Source organism: Anser cygnoides, chromosome 1, assembly GCF_040182565.1.
Source record: "Anser cygnoides isolate HZ-2024a breed goose chromosome 1, Taihu_goose_T2T_genome, whole genome shotgun sequence".
In the NCBI taxonomy this organism is placed as follows: domain Eukaryota; kingdom Metazoa; phylum Chordata; class Aves; order Anseriformes; family Anatidae; genus Anser; species Anser cygnoides.
In genome coordinates this window covers 185,557,953-185,580,180 of record NC_089873.1, presented here as the reverse complement: position 1 = coordinate 185,580,180, position 22,228 = coordinate 185,557,953, and the positions used below count along the sequence as shown (strand labels likewise).

Sequence of the window (22,228 nt, the reverse complement as noted above, 5' to 3'; positions counted from 1 at the left end):
AATCAGAGCCATACATAGTATGTCAATTAAATGCAAACCAAAATGCTTTATAACAAACTGTTTAATTCACATATTCCTCGAGGGACTTGTTGAAGGTACACACAGGTCTTTGACAGTCACTTTTTCTTCTCATTATCTGCCTGCTTTCCCATTTAAAGTGTTCCAGTACTCTATCAGCTGGTGCTAGTGTTATCTTCACAGTCTACAAGTCAGTGAAGATATCAAGAAAACCTAACTCAAAGCCGTAAACATAATCTGCTCTCTTTCTTAATAGTTGTTTTTAACATGCTATACTAGTTGTGACCCTAATGATGCTGGTGCTGAATTTTGAGCTGCTTCAAGTTTTGTTTTGTTTTATTTTGTTTTCCTGGAAAGAAGAGGTTGGGATGTGGAGAATGTGGGATGTGTTGAAAGGTTAAGATGTCCTTAAGGGTCAAAAAAAGAAAAAAAATTACTCTGGACATATGAAAAAACATCTATTTTTTTCCTAGAAAAACAAATGTTTTCAAATTTTCATTTGTCAAAAACCCTTGTCTTCTAGAACAGAAAATTCATTAACTTATTCCATATTAATAAGTTGTAACAATTGCATCATCTAAAGATTCAGAAAGACCATTCATCTTCTCAGCCTTTCTCAGAACTTGTATTTCTTTCAAACAACCCACATTCAGTTGTTCTGTGACTGTAATATTGTACATGATGATTCTTTCACTTCACCTTTAATCCTAAGACATCTGCTTTTTACTTAGCATCCGGAGATAATCTTCGGTTCCCCAAGGAGTGTCAGACTGTGCTACAATCCCATTGCTTAAGCTCCTGTGAAACTTGTAAAAAACAAACAGCAAAGTAAGAGATGTTGGAGGTGGAAATGAAGAGCTTTCTGAGAATGAATAATGGTGGAAGAATTGTAGATGAAGCCCTTAGTGTAAGGGGAAGCAACTGGAGCACTGACGGTTGAGAAAGAAAGAAATGAGAGAGATGAAGGATGAATCAGAAAAGCTAAGAAGTGGTTAAACTGGCTACTGAATTGGTGTTTGGAGAATGGATTTAAGTGTCCTTGTGTTCAGCTTTAAATTAATCCTTGAAAGATTGAGATCAAAGCCAAATATTAATCAAAAGCCGAATGTCCATATCCACTATGTTTATCAATGCATAAAGGCTTAAGACAGTATAGCAACAGGCTTCCAAGAAATCCTTAATAGGGAATGATAGATAGGCTGGCTCAAATCTTTTCGCACTTTTGCATGAGACCAGTCAAATACCCAGCAACAAAATGTAATCCTCAGTTTGGTATTCTCTCTTCTCTTGAAGTGCATGAAATAAATTTAAGTATCAGGACAAATTACTGTAAAATAAAAATGTTATGGATACATGAAAAAAAAAAAGAAGAAGAAAAAAAAAGACTGGATTTATTTCTAGTTTAATTTAAAATAACCCTGTTGTTACTGGATATATTTGAAGTAATCATCAAAAATGAAGTATCCCAAACCAGTGGTGTATTACTTGATTTTTCTGTCACTGTACTCTCCCACTAATTCCAAGAATCTTTTAAAAAGATAAACATTTCTCTTGGAATGTCAGATGTCAATGTTACGGACTAATTTATGTCTGCAATATAATATGGAATATATTGGGGAATTCAGTTCAAATGTTCTCACAGTGCCACCTGCTGAAAAGAAACTAAGACTAAAAAGCATTTGGCAATTCTTTCTTGCTAGATCGGTAAATTCTCTGTCCATCCTGGGTGCAGTCTTTTAATCCCTATGATATCACTATACAAAATCTGCAACCCCAGAAAAGGAAGAGCTATAAGCACTACTTTTACCTATATCATTAGAATCATAGAACCATAGAATACCTCAGGTTTGAAGGGACCCACAGGGATCATTGAGTCCAACTTCTGGCCCCACCCAAAAATCAAACCATGTGTCTGAGAGCGTTGTCCAAAAGCCTCTTGAACTCCAGCAGCTCGGTGCCATGACCACTGCCCTGGGGAGCCTGTCCCAGTGCCCGACCACCCTCTGGGTGCAGAACCTTTCCCTAAGCCCCAGCCTGACCCTCCCCTGTCCCAGCTCCATGCCGTTCCCTCGGGTCCTGTCGCTGTCCCCAGAGAGCAGAGCTCAGCGCCTGCCCCTCCGCTCCCCTCGTGAGGGAGCTGCAGGCCGCCATGAGGCCTCCCCTCAGCCTGCTCTGCTCTGGGCTGAACAAACCAAGGGGCCTCAGCCCCTCCTCGCTTTGCCTTTGAGACCCTTCACTTCCTCTGCAGCCCTCCTCTGGACACTCTCTGACAGCTTTATGCCCTCCTTACACCGTGGCACCCAGAACTGCACACAGTGCTGGAGGCGAGGCCGCACAGCACAGAGCAGAGCAGGACAATCCCTTCCCTCGCCCGGCTGGCAGTGCTGGGCCTGATGCACCCCAGGGTACGGTTGGCCCTCCTGGCTGCCAGGGCACGCTGCTGGCTCGTGCTCAGCTTGCTGTGACCACAGCCACCAGATCCCTTTCTGTGGGGCTGTCCTCCAGCCTGTCATCCCCCAGTCTATACGTATAACCAGGGTTGCCCCTTGCCAGGTGGAGAATACAGTGCTTTCTCTTGTTAAACTTCATGCAGCTGGTGATTGCCCAGCCTTCTAATCTGTCAACGCCTCTCTGCAAGGCCTCTCTACATTCAAGCGACTCAACAGCTTCTCCTATTTTAGTATTACCTGCAAACTTACCTAGTATGCATTCCAGTCCACCATCTAGATCATTTAAAAAATATTCTTGAGAAGTGGCCCTAAAATTGAGCCCTGCAGAATCCCAACAGTGACTAGCCACCAGACAGATGTAACCCCATTTACACTGAGCCTTTAAGCCTGACCCATCAGCCAGTTGTTCACCCATCATGATATGTAGTTATCTAGCTGTATGATGGACATTTTGTCCAGAAGAATGCCATAGAAAACTTATTGAAAGCTTTGCTGTAATCCAAAAGGATTACATCAACTGTCTTCCCTTGGTTAGCTAGGTGGGTGACCTTAAAAGAAAATTCATAAAAGGAAATTGAGTTCATTAAACAAGACTTTCCCCTTTTTAAGTGTCAGCAGTATCACTGAAAGGTAAACATGTACCTAAATGTCCCATATAAGAGGCAGCTAGAGATGTTTAGGGTTTAAACTGCATTAAGTATATGCACAGCTCAAGGGTCCAGTGTAAATATCAAGATTTTTACCCTCCAATAGGTTGCCTCTTATAAGGCAGCACCAGCCTCAGTTTATTAAATTCTGCACTGTTTAAGAAAATGTAAGCTGAAATATGTTGGCTAATAAATTTTTAAATCTACTTCAATTCACAAATCTAGAAATAGGTCTCAAACACATGAATAATTCTTTTAAAATGAAAAAGACAGACTGCATGGACTAAGCTTTTGTAGCAGCCTGAATTACCGGAGACTGAAGCCCACCTGTCTGAACATTTCTGTCCTGATTTCATTTTTTTTAATTATTATTATTTTTAATCATTAATTGAACTGAGTTACAAATTGATTCTTAATTTCAGCTAAATACTTTTGTGCTATCTGCTGTGTTATGAAAACTTAAGCTTCATTCTTTTTATATTTTTTTTTTGGTATAAATTCCTATATATTTTCAATCCACTGTGATTCAAATTTTTAACGTCTCACCTAAGATCTAATTAATAAGCTGGAAGCACTGGATCTGCATCTCCACAGGAATTCCAGTGACTGTTTGCTGTACACATATTTGTACTGTATTCAGTGAAAATCAAATGATTTCTTTCTTCCCCACCCCCAAGTGATGTTTGGAAATGCAGTGTATTTTTCATTATTCTCCTGCTTAAAGAGTTTGCAGTGGTCATTTTGAGAACAGAAGTAAGAAAAAATATTCCGGCAGTTAACCACAAGCTGCACATTGTCACAATGGACGTTTCATAAATAACCAAGAGGCTGAAATTCATTTTCATAAGTTCTTCCATGAATAATTTAGAATTTTAAAAGCAAAGTCAATCAGTAACCCACTGCAAGAAAAATAAATAAATTTCAGTTAACTCTGCCAACTAGCATGACTAATTCTATCCACAGTTCAACCTATGTAGGACATGCACAAATTTTGCTCATAAATACTGAGCACTGTCTCAGGATCTGGCAGGTGACAGTGTTCAAATGAGCTCATGTGATTTTTGGCTCATAAGTGATATTGGGTCTGAACTGACCAACCTAAACAAAATTGTGAAGAGGTATGAAGTAGGTTTCTGTCTTCCTAGTTAGCTTCTTCAAGGTTTAAATTCATGTATAACTGCATTCAGAGATTTGATTTCACCTCCCTAAATTCCTTCTATGACAACTGCACTAAGATACAGTACTGCAGAAGGTAAGTAAAAATACCTGAATTTCAACTCCAACCTGTGTTCTGAAAGCCTTTTTCCCCCTCTCTCTCTTCTGTCTCTTTGGAAGAAATGTATGTAGATAAGTTTCCGGATGCTAATATTAGGTTCTATGAGTGCACCTTCAAAACCCTTTCCCTGTGTTTTTCTCTATTTTAAGCTTTAGCAAATAGCATAATGATAAAACAACACTTAGTGGGGTGCGAAAGAGTACTGGGCTAAATGTTCTTTATTTGTCTCATTATAGACTTTCATTAGTTACCAACTTACATATTGGAAAAAAAATCACAAAAACTTGCGGCAAAGTATTCAAGAGATGTGCATAAGTATCTATATGCCTTTGAAAAATTTGACAGGTGCCTGTGTCCATGGGATCTTAATTGGAAATTTTCATAAAATTATGTTCTGAGTCAAGAAGAAATATTGTGTTTTTCTAAACACAATATTTCCTTGCACTGTCTTCAGTACAAGGAAAGATACCAGCAAAGGGACTTTGAGTCACATTAATCTGTTTACTGGAGATGATACCAGGGGTTCTGGTTGTCAGTTTAGAGGTTATTAATCAACCCACTTTGTTTATTAGCCATACCCTAAAAGAAGACTGCCTGGCTTCTAAGCAAGTAGTTAATGGACAGCTGCTGTGTATTTTGTGGGAACTTTGTAAGGTCTGAGAATTGACTATACTGTGGCAGCCAGCTCAGTCTTGTTCCTTTCTTTTCCTGCTTGCAAAAATGGATGATTTACAATGGGCTTCATTTTGAAAAATGCCCTAACTTTTGTATTGTTGTTACAATAATAGTAACAAGAGCAAGCTTGCTGCCTATTTTGGCTCAAAGATGTAACAGAATTATAATTGCAGCTATTGGATAAAAAGAAGCAAACTCTGAAATCTCCCAGAACACTGCAATATTTAAAGAGAGAGAGAAAAAAAAAAAAAAAAACACCACAAATAGTTCCAAGTGCAACCATTACTTAATATGGTGGCAGAGTTTTGCCATTTGTTTTCATTTAGATTCAATTACTTTCACACAGTTTTAAGGCAAGATCTAAAGTCCACTAAAATTCTTTGGACCAGTTCCCGTTCTGCTCAATTATTACTCTACAATGATCAAAAAGATCTGTATTTGGCTGTGAGCTACAAAACAATCAGAAATTTTAAATAAAATAAAAATTAAATTAAGTTTTATTAATTGAAATAGATGCTTACTGCGAGAAGCTTCTGATTTTCACTCAGTATTTCTCTTTGTAGAAAAGACGGTCAGTTCAATTATTGGTTTAAGAAGCTAGGGACACAACAAGTTCAACGCTATTTTCTCCTTCGGGTTCCTGCATGTTATATAATGTTATATTATGCAAATTTGTTCAACTTGCATAATATAAATGTGTTACTTAATGTATTGGAGTTGGACTCGAGGATCTTTCTTGGTCCCTCCAACTCAGGACATTCTGTGATTCTGTGACTAATTATTGTAAAGTCTTTTGACTCCAGAATCTGGAGGCTGATGAGGAATTCGGTGTCTCTTACAAATAACTGTTCATATATACTGCAAAGATAGAATTGCAATCCTTGGAACAGGCAGTACTTTACTGGCTGTATTTCTATGTGCAGTGAAGGTCTGTATGGATCTTTGTGCATCATCGAGCTGGTTAATTTTTCCATTTTCCTTTGAAATCCTTTGAAAGGGGGTAATAGTCTTCTCTATCTTAAAAAAAAAAAAAAAAAAAAAAAAGAAAGAAAGAAAAAAGCACCTGGAAATTACATTAAGATGTATATTGGCATGTATTACATTTCTGGCTATGGTAGTCTGTTGGCCTCAAATGTTCTTTAATAGACAATCAGTCTTCAGATGTACTTCTAGAGATTGATGCAGCCCAATCTACAGGTAGGTAGGAAAAAACTATTTCATCTTAAGTCTCACCAGAATTTATTGTTCTACAAAGAGAAAATTATAGAGATATTCTTTTAAGAAAAACCATGGAGATACTCTTCTTGAAGAAGTTTACAAGCCATTCCAGCTTTGCTCATATAGGCTATAGGTTTTCTGAACAAACAAATGATTTCTTCATTATTTTGGGATGCATATGCAGTGTTGCCATGCACTATACCAGAGTGCAGGAATTATTCATGTGCATTATGTCAGCTGACTTAAAGACACGCAATGTTCTTGCATTCTTCAGTTAGCTCCTGCCCTGAATTACGTGTCCACAACCCTGCTGGCTTCAGGAAGATGGAAACTGAGGGCAGAAACCTCCCCTTCCATTTTTCAGAGTCTGATTTAATCCCCAGTATAGAATTTCAGACACTTGCATTTCATCCGGCAGTTTTAGAAAAAAACACCCAGCTAACATCAAAACTTTTTTTTTTTTTGACTGCAGGTTACTGGGAGTCAGGGAAAAAGGGAGTGCTTGAAGAAAAAATCACTTGGTAGTTCCCCAAACTGCACTGCTGATTATACTTAAGAAATTAGAAGTCTGTTGTTGTTCTAAATATCTCAACAAAAGAATCAAGAGTTAGAAGAAGATGGCAGATATTCTTGCATATTGGGGTTCTCCAGGACGCTGTGTTCTGTGCCATGTAGTCAGGCCATACAGTAGACCAGACAGAGAGAAGAAAAGCACAGATTAAATGCAATTTCTGCTTAGAAGTTATGGCATAACCCCTTCTGAGTGAGAGAATAGTGTTCAGAAAAAAATATGTGCAAAAGCAAGGGCATCGGGTACATGTGTAAGAACTGAACATCTGTGATCAACCATCCTTGTAAATCATAGTCACTCCATTTTTTCACTTCCCTCCCCCTTCTGTTATGTTTCTTTCCAGTGAGGCTCTACAGATATATGCCTAAGGCAGTTTAGGAATATCTTTTTTAAGACTTAACATAACAGGAAGAAAAGATAAGCTCTCAGGTATGCAAACCCTTCGCTGACTAGGTGCCCAGAAGCCTGGATATCCTTGTGCTAACTGGAGGGTTTTGTTAGAATACAATTTTCTTTACTTTGATACAGAAAAAAATGTTGATCATGACACGAAGCAGGTGAAACAGAGATTTTTACAATGTTTTGGGGCTCATTTATGTCTTTCTCATACAAATCAAATTTACTAAAATCTGCCTGCTTCATAGTCAACAGGGATTTATACCAAGCCAATAATTAATAGATATCTGAGGACCATGGGCCTTCATTCTGGCAGTGTTATTGAGGATGCTGTTGGCCAGGAATTCAGCTCAGCTTTGGGAACAGTCCATAGTTCCTCATCACTGAGAAGAGTGATTGTACTAAAGGTCCATGTCTGAAAGGGCTAATATCACTAAGTCTATGGTTAGGTCTTTCTCTTGATGTCTGTGAACTTTTAGAAACTTAACCCCCCACCCTTTTTTTTTTTCTTTTTTTAATTTTTAATGCAACAATTACTTAAGCTGATATTTCTCAGAAAAGCCAGAGGACTTTAGCTTTCCCATTAACAACCAACCTGCTGTGTCCTCCCACATGATGTTCTGAGGTTACAGTCTCATACTGTCTTTTCCTGGTCATCCTCATTTATCTTATGAAACATACAACTAGAGTATGCCTACATAAAATACTGCTTTCTGCTCCAGTTCAAAAACAGAGTAGAATTTAACTAAGAGATTGTGTAGAATTAATTTTTATTTTTTTCTAACATTAGAACTGAGCTCTCTGCTAAGGCACTGAAGAAAAAACTACTTCTCTATATCATCATAGATTAAACAGAAACAAATACAAAGGCACGCCAGTGGATGTTCATATCAGCCCCAGTTACTGGCTTGCCCTGAGTCCTCTTGTCTTGGCCTCAGTGCAATTTAATAACATTTTGTTGCTAATCAGATACTTAAATATTCCACAGAAACAGGGCATCAGCTTCAACTGCAGAATCTGTATTTAGTGACAACAAAACCAGCTTCCTTCCTAAATCATAGGATATATAGTCTCAGTTTGGATATGCATTCTTAGCAGTAAAAAAAAAGAAAGGGTGGTGTGGTTTGTTTTTGTTTGTTTGGTTGGTTGCTTGTTTATTTTTATGTTAGGACAGATCTGGTCTGGCTAATTCCAGTCCCTAAACAAGGAATATATCTTTTCCCAGACTTCACAGGCATATTAAGCAATTTTACATAATGCTTTACTCTCTGCATTAACCTGAAGAGCTGTGTATCAACACAAAGTAAAACGTGAGATCTGGTCATCACTAGCCCATGAGACTGCATTGGAATGATGGGTCTCTATAGCAAGCTTTAAGAACTTGTTGACAAACATCTAAAATAATAAAATTAATAGAAAAAAAAAAACAACTCCTAGTGTATATGCTCTTAAAGCATTTGTAAATGGTCTATTTTCCACTGTTTCTCAAAATTCTTATTCTATGTATTGTCCAGCTCCTCATACATTTTCATAATAACAATACTTAGCACTGCCGTAACAGCTTATATTTTCCTGGCTGCATGCAAACAATTACTGATGTGCATCCATATTGACACAAATTAGACCCATATGTAGCTTTATCATGCACATACAATTTCTTCGTCCTTTAATCTCAGTTGTAAATGACAACTTTGGAATTCTCTGTCTCTCTAAATCTGCATTTCTCATTGAATTTAAATGGATCTCAAATCTATAAATAACTGCATCAACCCTGAATATTGCATTCAATTACTGAGAGTTTGCTGCTGTTCACATGGCATTCATGCTGGGCTTTCATGCTGTTTGCATTAGCAAACCTCTTCTTTCTAAAACAACCTCCTGTATTCATGATTAACAACTCAATCTGAGGTTGAATTTTTAAAATTTTTTTTTCTGAAATCTCTAGTACAGTAACTTTTTTAAAAAGGTAAGACCAGCTACAGCTCAGTGATTGTTCATTTAAACAAGACTTTATTTCGATTCACAGTGGTTAGTACTAAGTTTGAACAAAAACAGTTCATCTGTTGAGCAGAAAGCAAACTGAGAATTGTAGTGAGAATAATTGCATCTCATTACAAGCAGACAATGCGTGTAGATGCCCAGCAAGAGAGGGTCAGGTTGTGAAATGTTTATTTCAGGCAGCTGCTACTCCCCACTGGGAGCAAAACTGGATTCACTGATTGCACCTAAAACGCTGTTATGGAGTGGTCCTGTCCAAGGACCACAGATGAATTTGCTGCTTTATCTCTGGTGGTAGAAGCAACCCCAGGGCTGTCTTTATACTGTGAGGAAGGCTCCAGTGCTGGCTTTACCACAGTAGACAAGGAAAGGTGCGCCTCACCACCATGGGCTGCCTGCTAGCACCCAGCTGCTGGGCAAAGAGCCCCTGTCCAGCCCCTCTGAGCAAACAAATTGTGTTGACAAATGGGCTAGCCAAATGTGCTGGACATGCAGCAGCTATGGTTATGGGGGCTGAGCCCTGGCAAACTGCTCTTCATTGTTATTTGCTGCAGAAGCAGATGGGATTTAGTCTTGTGATAAGTTTAGACTGATTAAAGGGCAGTGTAAATGTGCAGAGCATAGTCTGCTCTGTCATTAAGGGTAGACTGGAAAGGCTCCTCTTGAGTAAAGAATAAGTACTCCCTAATGTGAATATTAGATTCATAGTTCAGATTTAATAGGTAGTGGAGGAAGATGAAGAGCAGAAAGACTCAGGCTAATGTTGGTTTACATGAGCATAGACAATTCTATTAAGGAGCACAGGGTTTTGAAGACCTGTCCAGATCTACTATGTGGTAAAAATCTGCAACATTGATTTGGAGCTGACCAACTCTACGGAATTAGTCTTTGTGCAGACAGGAGTTGATTATAAGTGGCTTGCCCAGATACTCCACACATTGTAACTGCTACCTGCAAAGAAAATGGTTATTTTATTTCAAAATCATGGGATTATTTCAAAACCATATTGAAATTAGGAAAGAACGAGACATTCACACTCACTGAAAGGTATTATAAAAGCAAAGGTGAAGCTAGAATGAAACATGAAGGCTTTTACTTGTTTCTTTGCTTTCTCTGACTCACCCGTGCCTTGTTAATGCAGAGATTTCCACCTTGTTAAATGTGTACATGTTGATGGTAGTCCGTGGTAGTTCAGGAAAAAAAAAAGAAAAAAAAAAGCCATTTCTTTTTCAAGGGCAGAGTAGAAAAATAATAAAATAGAAACCTATTGTGACTGAGTGAAATGGCAAGAGAGACCTTTGAGATCCATTCATTTTTCAGTGCCCGGTTTCTTTGGGTCAGGAATTCAGAGCTGCTGGTAAAAGGAATACCTGGGCTTATTGACAGGGAGAGACATGCACAGATCCACGTGCTATCCATATTCCACTTCAGACCTTTTCCAAAAGCATCAGTGGGACCTAGACCTGCCACTGCCTCTCTCTTATTTCAACGAAATTCACCTGTGTGCAAAGAAGGGTAAACACGGCCCAAGAATTCCTTTTGCTCTAAAATGAATACAAAAACTAATAAATGTTCTCTGAGGAGACTGCTTCTCAAGGCACTGTTCCCATAATGATTTATAAACAACTGTCTAATTTAAGAGAAGTGTGCTATGTGTCTCCTAAAAATATTTAAAAGATACCCTTGCTGTTAAGGCAATTAAACATGCATGCGATGGAAAATAACAGACACAAAAATAGTCATCATAGCCTCAGATGGCTAATAAGTATAATAATGGAAGAGTTAGAAGAGTAACAAGTAAAAGAGTTAAAGAGTAACAAAAGCTTGAGTCTGAAGTGCAAAAAATAATGATAATACCGAACGAGGCAATAAAATATTGGTGAGCAAGAGACTTAAAATGCTCAAGGCAGCACGAACAGTGTGATGATCCACAATGATTACTGAATTTTCTTATCAATGTGCACAATGCCCGCAGCATTTAATTCCTTCCTAAGACCAGCAGGGCATTACACGGGAAGACTGATCAGCCAACTCTTTAGCTAGAGTAAGAGAAGGTGAGTTTCTGTACTGCTTTCAGGCACTTCCCCTGCAGGAACTGCATCATGCATGTAATTAAGCTATGCAGGAATTTGTCTCCATTACTGCCTTGAAGGGATAATGGAAGGACTCCTAAAAGCCTCTCTAAAATCACGTCTTTTCTATGACTTGTTTTAAAAAGTGTCATTCTCTTTTTGCTTATAGACTCTTTTATGAGGTGTATTCTTTCCTTTAAATGTGATTTCTGACTTGAAAGGAATAAATATTTCCTGTTCCCAAATGCAAAGTCATTGTTTCCTTCCACTTAGCACTCAGTATTAAAAATAGGGATTTTTTTAAAAGTGGATTTATTTTGTGTGACCTATAAATTAACAGGCCAAAGTGCAGATGACTAAAATACTACCAAATGCTGAGCAAAAGCAAACCTGATGAGGTCCCGTGGAGTTACCCATTTATACCGGATAGTTGTAAATATTATTATGTACTGTTCTTTTACGGTTGGAAGAGTTTTGACTTACATAATTAAAATCTTTAAAAGAACCAGGGCAAGAGGCATCTATATCTCACAATGATTTCTTTTCATTTTCTTTTTGTAAGAAAGAAAATTTTCTTTTTGTAAGAAAGCATGTACATGTAAGATCTTCTAGTTCAGAGAACTACTGACTAGAGTCAAAGCAAGTAATTCTCATATTGTTTCACCTTCTCTCCTCAAGCCTTGTGACTGACATACCATTTAAGTGTTATTTTTCCAAAGATCTACAGAGATTAAATGTAAACTGTTATAGCATTCTGGATATCACCAGAAAGTGACCATTTCCATCATAGGAGACTTTTATTTTCCATATTTTAAAGTGTTCAGTTTCCACAATTTCACTGATCCTTGTTGAAATAGAGAAATTAGAATCAGGATCCATCCTGCATTCAAGCTGTGAGCAAGAAAAAAACATTCCTAAATGCTCTTGGCTTGAAGACTCAGAATAACATTTTTTATTTCCCTTTTGTGAGCATGTGTGTTAGTAAGGACAGCGCTGTGCTTTGGTTTTGCAAAAGTGGAGACCTGTCCAGAAGCCTTCTTAAATATTACACAGCAGAAAGTTTATGGAAAAATCTGTTGAAAATGCAGAGGTTTTGATTCTGCAGATTCATGCCACTGATTGCTTGGGGTTAGATACATCAGTTCTGCATTTCACTATCAAATTGAAACAAACCTGGTGGAGTTCATTCCTCTCATCTTCCTCCTGACATCATCTCAAACAGCTTTGAGGTGGTTTCACTTCAGAAAGGGAGAGAGAAACTTTTGATGTACTGCTGGTTAGAGCACCATTTGCCAACCTGTGGATTACGCTCTGCTCAGGACTCACACCAGTAACGAAGGGGAGGCATAGGGCAAAGCTTGGCTCACCCAGCTCTGCCAGGCCCCTTAGTTCAACCCCCAGCCAAAGCCAGGGTTTCTGCAAGAAGCACTGGTGGCCCACGGACCTGCCCAGGGGGGTGGAATAGTGACAGAGGTCAGAGGAGGATGAGGAGGTAGCACTGAGAGGAAGCAGAGCTTGGGATGTGGGGACATCGGTGCAATGGCAAGTGCTATGGCTTTAGCAAGGCTTCCTAGAGAGCCCAGGGAGCACAGTGTGGGAGAGCAGCTTGGGACAAAGGAGAAAACTGTGGGGTTGGGAGGGCTTGAGGAAAGCAGGAGGAGGCAGAAGCAAGGAGACATCCCTAACTGTGGCTAGCATCCACTGAGATCAGCTATTGAAATGTCTGTGGAAGTGAAAGGGCTAAATCCTGCTCCAGACCCAGGCTGGGGGCTTTTACCCCAAGTCTCTAACTTCCCACCACCACAGCGTCCGACTCGACCAATCTAGTTCAGAGTGGGAATCTTTCACTGTGATGGATACGTTCCTGGGGAAAAATAATTCAACAGCTTCGCATTTCAGGTTTCCCAGCCAGCTCCAGTATATGGCTGCAGAGCTGGTTTCAGTAAATAAGCACCACCTGCCCAGGATTTCGCAGGGCTGGTTCCAGCTTTGCATGGAGGTTTTAATTTTTTATTTTTATTTTACATTTTTTATTTTTTTGACTAGTCTTGTCCAAATACAGGTTTTGCAAGTTTTATTCTGTGCTGCTTGGCTCGAGTTTGATGGTTGTGTTAATTTGCTACTTCAGTAGAGTTGCATCCAAAAACCAATCACATAACAGAGAAAAAAAACAGAGTCTGTTTCTAACAATATTTTATGGATTTAAAACAATGACATGGAAATCTGCAGCTTATAACTCCTCTAAAGGGTGTGTTTCCCATGGATTGCAATGCTATCTGCCCCCCCAAAAAATTATCTGAAAGACACAGGCTTTTCCAGGTCCCGTGCCAGGGTGCACATGCAGTGAACAGAATCCAGACATGGTGAAATAGGTTGATTTAACAAACTGAAATAAATATGCTATGTTGGGACAAATAACAGGTGCAGTGTTACAAAGAAAACCTCCAGATAACAGTATTTTATCAGACTTTGAAAAGCCTGCGCTTACACTATCTAGGACACTCCATGTGCATGCTATGCACCAGCTCAAATTGCATAGACATAATTACATTTTTCATTGCACCAACTGAATGAGGAAGTTTGAGACAAATATATATATAAATATTAAAAAAAAACTGTACAAAAATATCTTTTCTTGCATTCGAAAAGAAACATAATAAAAACTGGAATTTTCAAGCTGCACAAATAATACCTGTCATTCAACTGTAGTTCAGTTCATCAGCCTAACAGCTAATTAAAATTCAGGTCCTGACACCAATGCTGGTTCAAAGGACAAAAAAAAATATCTTGGCGTTCAGGCCAGTTCCTGAGGAGTACATGGATTCTGTTGGTTTTCTCTGAGGATTGGGACTAGAACAAATCCCTTCGCAGACGGTTTTCTCAGTTTCTAGGATTAATTAAAAGTATATATATCTGAAAGCTCGGAGGCAGAGAGCCAAGGTCAGAACCACAATGTGTTCTGTAGGCTATGTTTCCTTCTGCCCTGTTTGAGTGCATCTACCGTCTGTGCCCTTTACACATGCTCCCATAGTGTTCATGACATTAAACAAAACCCAAAAGAAGAGCAACTGGCCTACTAGATAAAAATAGCAAAAGCGGTGATATGGATTGATAAAAATCACGGCACAGAGGTTTCATTCTGGTATACGGCAACGTGTACAGCAACGGGCTGACTTGTGAGCACGTCAAAGAATCAGAGATGAGAGGGAAGACAGAAACTGCAAGAGCGATGACAAGGAGAGCCCTCAGAGGGCTGAGTCTGTAATCACCGCTTCAAAGAGGGGAGCATGGGAATCAAGGGAGGCTTTCACTCTGCTTTTCAAAATACGAAGCGTATGAAAATGAACAAAGATGATCAGAGGGCTGGAGCAGCTCTCCTGTGAAGACAGACAGACAGCTGGGGATATTCAGCCTGGAGAAGAGAAGGCTCCGGGGAGACCTCACTGCGGCCTTTCAGTACTTTAATGGAGGTCATAAAAAAGACAGAGAGCGACTTTTTACTCAGGCAGATAGTGATAGGGGTAACAGCTTTAAACTAAAAGAGGGTAGATTTAGATTAGATATAAGGAAGAAATTCTTTACTCAGAGGGTGGCACAGGCTGCCCAGAGAAGCTGTGGTTGCCCCTTCCTTGTTAATGTTCAAGGCCAGGCTGGATGGGGCTTTCGGCAACCTGGCCTGGTGGGAGGTGTCCCTGGCCATGGCAGGGGGGTGGAATTGGGTGATCCCTTTCCAACCCAACCCAGTCTATGATTCTATGAAATTATAAATGTGATAAAGACAAAAACAGTGAGCTACAATAAAAAAATGAACCCCTTCATAGCCCTGGGAGAAAGACCACAACAGAGGTCACTGTATCTCAACCCCCTGAACCATGACATTTGATCTATAACACACGGGTTGCACTGCAAAGCCTCTGACCCTTGAGAAAATGGTAATAGATACAATTATTAATTTCGCTAAGTCTTGCATTCGTTGTGGTGTCAGCAATGGTCTGACATTAAGAACTGCATAGGCTCATTCTCCAAGTGTGAGACAAATGATGTCACTGTGGCCCAGGGCTTCTATACTGACGTGTAATCTATGTAATTCTGGGGCACTTTAGGTCCAATCTGGTATTTATTTGCTCCCTACAGGCCAGACCGTGAGCTCACTGAAGTAACTCACTTTTTCTGCCAATATGCTTATTCCTAGTGATTTTGGCAAAACTAGCGGGTAAAAAGAATAAGTTCTAGAATATACATAATGGTACTAATATCTCCTTGTCTGAAGTTCAGCACCCCATGTTAAAGGCTGATTCTGATTTTTTTTCTTTTTTTTCTCATTTCTCATTTCTTACTTCATTTAAAATATTTTGTGTGCATGTCTTCCCTTGGATTTCACACATACAGTACCTATTGAGTTAGGTGTAATATGAAATGTAAAATGTGCCAGAATTCTAACTAGGGAAAAACTAGAAAACTTCAATTCCATGAAGTATTTTTTAATTGTTCTTAACTTGAAAAATTTCATGGAAGTAAAATGTTCCAAAAAGAACGTTGTTTCTATGCAAAACATTTCCCCTGCTTTATAAGCAGGTTACATTCTTATTCTTGTGTCATTCATCTGGCTTCAGCCCAGCTTGACTTTTTGCTGCCCTTATCATCTTCACTCTGCAACTTCTGATTGACTGTAATCTTTTTCATCCTCCTCTCTCTTTTGCTTGCATCATTCTTCCTTGCTTCCAGCACAGGACATATGTTATTGCCCTTTTACTTTTTAGCAATCTCTCCTGAATACATATTAGATGCTTTGTGATCCTCGTGTTTTCTTTTTGCTGAGAGATGGCTGTCTCTTCAGTCAGTCACTCACCACTGTGAGACAGATCCTTACAGGCATAAATCTGAAGAATTCTACCATCCTCACTGGAATCACTCCGATTTATATTCATAGAGAACCTGGCTTAAAATCTAAAGGTGCCTCATTTGTTATACCTCAATAGCAGCATCGTTACTTTCTCTCTTCTGTTTAAAATCCTGCCTTTAAGGAAAGAGACCCATTGCTCCCTCATACTGACATAGTATCTTTTAATAAACTATAGTATATCATTTTTTAAATGGAAAATGTATTTTACAAAATCTTTTCAGACCCAATCACTTAGGATGTCACATTTATATTTGGTAAGTAAGATCTGTAGAGACTTTAGACAGAAGACAAAATGAAAACATGTACTCTAACTGAAATCAATAGATAGAAAGATCTGTCAGATCAGAGGAATACAGTTCAGGCGACCAGCCAAGTTTCTGCTGCTTTGTACCTTCATACTGTCAAAAATTACTGCACGAATATGAAACACAGCCTAGAACAAGCAGCAAATGCTCATTACAAGTGGGCTGAAATGCGTTTTTGAACCCTGTGGAAAGGGTGACTTTTGAGAGCATTCCTGTAGTAGAGATCAGGGTCTCAGTGACTGCACTAGCACTTCCCAATTAATTTTGGGGTGAAAAACCAACTTGTCAATTGCATTCAGTGTTGTCGCAAACACAAAGGTGTTTCTAGTGAACATAATAAGCCTCTCCATGGCATAAAGAGTGACAGGAGATTTGTACAGCTTTGTACAGTGATGCTGCAGGTGCAGGGTTCCCATTTGCTGTCACTCAGGAGACATAAGCAGTAAAAGGTGTAAAATCTTTGAAAGTCTGTATAGCCTTTCCCCTTAAAGGGTTGACAGAAAGTGTCAGGATATCAACCCTGTCCCAGAAGAGTAGAGTGGTTTCAAACATGCTGGGGAAAGGAGGAAGAAGAATTGCAGGCAAATAAGAGGAGAACAGTGCAGCATGACTCCTGCCCTAAGTCTCCCTGCTCTGTGGGGTGATGTCCACATGGCACCCCTACCGAGGAAGGCACATGTGCCTCTCACAAACGTGATGGGAAGCACTGTTGTCTCATGGTTGCACACCCCAAGAAGGAAACAGGATTCTGTTCTTTGTTCAGTCTTGGACCAGTAAGACTCCCACTGATCAAATTAGGTAATCCTCCAGTTCACATACCCACTGTCATTGGAAAGTAACTTACCACCATAATTTACCCTTTTATAAACAATTTCTTTTCTTTGTGGAGGACTGGACAATGGAGTGCACCTTTCTCCAGCACGTCTAGTATAGGAATAGGAATGGAGACCACGGAGTGTTACCTCCCTTCATAATGCCATCAAGTTTTCAATAATTCATATATATAAAGTTTTTCTGATGAGGAAATATCACATAAATCTGAATTAAGGAATGCTTTTTTTTTTTTTTTCTTTTTTTTTCCTGCTGTCGAGCAGCTAGGAAAACACTATTAGAAAAATACAGGAAAGCCCCTACTTCCCACAAGGTTGAGGTAAAAGGCATTGCTGTCCTCTTGCTTACTTTAGGTGCCTTCATCTGACAGCCACACAAAGGTGCATTTGCCCTGTGTTCCTTCAGCCATAAAGCAAGGGTCACCTCAGAAGCTCTCCGATGGCATGATTCATGGTTTTAATTACACCCAAGGTCTTTATTTTTAACTTTGCCTGTACTAACAGAGCTGCTTTTTGGTGTTGGAGGATAGTGGCATAGCACAGTTATGGCCATACGAATAAACTTTTTTTCCCCGAAAGCAGGCTAGTTGTTATATTTGTACTTTTAGCAAGATATGTAATAAAATATAATCAAACTAAATCTGGATTTGACCAACAGCATAAACTATGTGCCAATAGTAACAGCATGCAGCAGTGCTTCCATCTAGGATTGGACTGGAAGTGGTTAATCGATAATTGAATTATTTCTTTTAAAAATCTTTGGAAACAAGAATGACAGGGACTTTATTCCACTTAACAACATTCAGGACCACCCATGGCCCTTCAGCTGTCTATCAGGGATAAACCTTTTAATCCGCTGGCCATCTTTAGTGCTGAATCCAGCAACTGGACAATGGCAATTGCCATTAGCTTTCTGCAGCATAGTACAGCAAAAACTCATATAACATGGGAATTGATAATGAAAGCTAACGAGTATCTAGGTCTTTCAATAATTATATACATATACATTCTTTTTTTTTTTCAATCTTACCTCTCTGTGTTGCTGTAGAGTATGCATTTTTACATTGTAGCATCTAAGACCCTAATTAAAAAAGATATTTTTTCTTCTAAAATTTGGTGAACTGCTAAAATAATCATAAGTTTTCAATTGTTTTTACTAAATTCAGGGTAATTTGCTTGAAGGAATTTCCTAGTATTAGGTTGGAATTGTCTTCATCTTAAAATTAACATTTTATGTTTAGTAATAGTATTTTTTAAATTTTATTTTATTTTAATAATAGGTTCATGGAAGGTATGCTATGCACATTTCCCAGGACACAGAAAAGAAAATGCCTGAGATACTTAGGTCAGCAGTGTTATCTTAGATAACAGTATAAAACAGGGTGAATTCTGCAAAACCAATCAAATTTATCCTGCATGTACCATGAAAAAGAAGGACTATGTCAGTTCTATCTGTTTGGCATTCTCTGTGTTTTGTTTTGTTTTGTTTTTCTTCTTTATTTCTGTAAAAGTTTTTTAAAAACAACTGTATTACTTAATTCAAACAGCCATAGGCTTTTGCTCAAACTGAAATCCATCACGACAGTTCGGTGGACATTTGTTTAGGCATATATTACGCGTTATGTAATCTTACACCAGTAAAGCTTCTTTCATGTTAAAGTGCATTAATACCCATCAGCCATAATTGGTTTTGGCCTATCTGGGTGGTATTTGCAGGGAATGAGCTCTTCGCAGGCTCTGCAGCTTGGGTGCCAGCATGGAGGCTGCCCGGACAGCCATCAGAGCAGTGCTCTGTCAGCTGAAGGAGCACGGCCAGACACATGAGAGGGAGGCAAGGCCATACCTGCTACTCTCTCGCGGTGTGAAGTAGCCGTCAGGCCCGAGGCACGCTTTTTCATTTTGGAAGCAAAGGCATTATACTGTCTGTTTCTGTCCTATGCAGGCAAATTCAACTGCGTCTTGGCGCTTGCTTCCTGCAGGCTGTCATAATCAGGACAAATCAAGCAGAGCGGTAAGTACATATGTCCTTCACAGAACCCTGGCATCCTTAGGCAACATAAATATTCAGTGTCCTTCTCATGCATGCTCTGTTTTGTTTGGTGGGAGGACCACGGGAAATAAAGCTACCCCAACATGTATTGTACACTGAGGAAGTTATTGTGTGTTAGAGCCCATGAAAAAGGAAGCCAAATATTGGGACTTTATCCTTTTAGGGTGAAGATGAGAGCACATAGAAACTGGGATGACACTGGGAAAAGCTGACCACCTCAGAAACTTACCCAGTATGTCAGATAAAAGGTATGGGATGACTGTCCACTGTCCTCTCCTGCCACTCACACCCTTGGCGCTGTTCACACAACCACTGTTACAAGATTCTGAGGCTATGACACCCCAACGTGAGCTGCAACACAAGCACCATCCCCTCACCTGAGGACCCCCTGACATGAGCCCTGAAAAAATAAAAATAAAAATAAAAATAAAAATAAAAAATAAATAAAAATAAAAATAAAAATAAAAATAAAAATAAAAATAAAAATAAAAATAAAAATAAAAATAAAAATAAAAATAAAAATAAAAATAAAAATAAAAATAAAAATAAAAATAAAAATAAAAATAAAAATAAAAATAAAAATAAAAATAAAAATAAAAATGGAGTTTGTGAGACAGTCAGGGTTCGTCAGTCACATGGGGTATTAATCCAGTCCTAACCAGAGACCTGAAGTTTTATAATTGGAGAATCATGTCATTCCACAGGAAATTTGATGAAGTCAGTAATGTTTTAGTTGAAGCCTGTTTTAAGACACAAGTCTTATGTATGGCCCACATAAGCTGAACCACGTAGGAATGCATATACAGTGTGCTAGTCTAGATTCATGGTGCTTTTGAAAGAAAAGGTGTTTAAGTCTGTTTATGTGTGTGTGAGGTCACTGAAACAAATCAGAGCGATTTCAATCAGGAGAGCAGTTTACATGAAGGTAAAGGAATATATTTATCACAGATACTTTTCTATATCAAGTTAAAAGGTTTCAGACATATATTTCCCAACAGTTCTGCAGATGACTGTTTTAAATCCTGTATGATGTGATTTCTTGACCTTAGCATGTAGTTTGCCCTGGACTTCAAGGGAGATGGGACATCACTCACAAGTACTGGAAGAGAAAAGAATCTCTTAAGTCATAAAATAAGAGTTAGAGCCTCAATATTTTCTTAGGGTATGCTTTCTAATCCCCTTACTTGTCAAATGAATTTTAAAACCATGAGGTGAATTGACATCTGTTGACTGTTTTCCATATCCTTCAAGATTTGTCAGGTTATTTTTCCTTTTTTTTTTTTTTAAATCTGTATTTTCTGAAATTTTCTTCTTGTTCTTGGTTGCAGCATTGTGCAAGGAAGACACTTCCTCCTGTTTTCATGACTGCACTTCAAATATTTGACTCTTGTTTACTGTTTATCCTGGCTACCTATACTTGACACTTTATTTCCCTCTTTGCTGCCCAAAATCCCAGTAACTTGTCAATGTAAAGAATGACCACGGCTACTCAGGATGCCAGCTGATATAAATTAACCTTGATTTCAGGGCAACTACGATTTTTTACAGGGGTGAATCAGAAGGTCCCAGTTTTCACCAGTGCTCAGAATCACATCCGAACAGAAACTGGGGACAAAACTCTTGCCAATTTCACTGAAATTACATAGGGAGGGGGAAAGTTTTGAAAGCAAATCTTATAGAGAAATTCAAAGTGCTGTATGACAAAATATTTGGAAATGTGTGTTGTTTCTGATTATACCACATGTAAAGTTGTCTGATTTGCTGACCACCATCACTTCCAGATTCTTTGCTTTACTACAGATTTTTGTGCTTTTTCTCTTAATAAAATAACGTCTTGTTTAACTTAAAACAGTGGAATTGTACTTTTGAATAGAAAGTACGGTAGAATTATACTGCTTTCTTTACAAAAGGCAGCACAATTAGAAAATCAGCTACCCAGTCTCTCTCTGCAAATATTTAATATCTTCTTGTAGAAATTGGAGATTACATATGATTCCAGTGAAAATCACCATGGGAACCTCTCATTATTTGTGTCTGTGACAGGTTGGGGGAGGGGGCTTAGCCATCAAAGTATAACTGAATATTACAAAATCTTAAGTACTGTAAAAATCTCTTTTATTATGTTAGAATATAAAGTTGAAATCTGACTTTAAAATAAATGCTAAATTTCTTCTTTATTATAACTTTCTGGAACTGCATGAGGAAGAAAAAAATGTATGAGGAAGGCAACTAAGAGAAAGAAAACTAACTGAAGCAAAGCAGAGTACTTTTAGTATATAAAAGCTATTGGATTTTATTGTATAGAAGTTTTACATATGGATTAAATTTTTATTATACCGTTTAACTTGTTAGACTCCTTTTCTGACAAGATGATGAAAATTTGTAACAACTAAAACTATGAAATACAATCTAGTATTTATACATTGAGTATATGTTGTTAAAATAATATATACAACAAATGATAATATTCCAAGCTGTTATGACAATACTATATTTAAAGTAAATACTTTTTTTTTTCTGCTAAATTCCTTCTTATAAATGTACCATCTATCACACATATGGAGCCAATTTCTAGTTTAACAGGCAACAAAAAGCTCCGCAGATATAATAAAGTTGCAGGAATGTAAAAATCTGAAGCATTAGATATTTTATTTGTAAGACAGAATCTGAGCCTGTTTCTCTTCTACCTTGCAACTCAAACAGTCTTTTATATGTGTTTGAAGTGGCTGTAAAATATTAACAAATGGAGATCATTATTTCCAGTTCCCCACGCTGAGCTGCACACAGGTAAGTGACAGCCTGTGATTTGGTCAAGCTGG

At 38.4% G+C, this 22,228-nt stretch overlaps 1 long non-coding RNA gene across 1 annotated transcript; it reads left to right on the top strand.

Moving 5' to 3' along the window:
• Positions 1–18,724: 18,724 nt before the first annotated feature.
• Positions 18,725–21,834, top strand: LOC125180562 (uncharacterized). Its single transcript, XR_010828290.1, has 3 exons — positions 18,725–19,370; positions 19,573–19,657; positions 20,738–21,834. It is a non-coding gene; the product is annotated as an uncharacterized lncRNA (long non-coding RNA).
• The last annotated feature ends 394 nt before the right edge of the window (positions 21,835–22,228 follow it).